Raw genomic sequence first — 213 nt, 5'->3', positions numbered from 1 at the left:
TTTCATCTCATGAACTTTCAACTGTCTGGAGGCATAAGCTATAACTTTGCCATTCTGCATTAAGACACAACCCAAACCAACCCTAGATGCATCACAATACACCACAAAACCTTGAGTACCTTCCGGTAACGTCAAAACTGGAGCTGTAATCAACATATTTTTCAATTCCTGAAAGCTTTTCTCACAAACTTCAAACCATTGAAATTTCACTGT

The sequence above is a fragment of the Solanum tuberosum genome, unplaced genomic scaffold (genome assembly GCF_000226075.1).
Source record: "Solanum tuberosum cultivar DM 1-3 516 R44 unplaced genomic scaffold, SolTub_3.0 scf00122, whole genome shotgun sequence".
NCBI classification, from domain to species: Eukaryota; Viridiplantae; Streptophyta; class Magnoliopsida; order Solanales; family Solanaceae; genus Solanum; species Solanum tuberosum.
The sequence above is the reverse complement of the archived record's forward strand: the minus strand, read 5'-3'. Positions refer to the sequence as shown.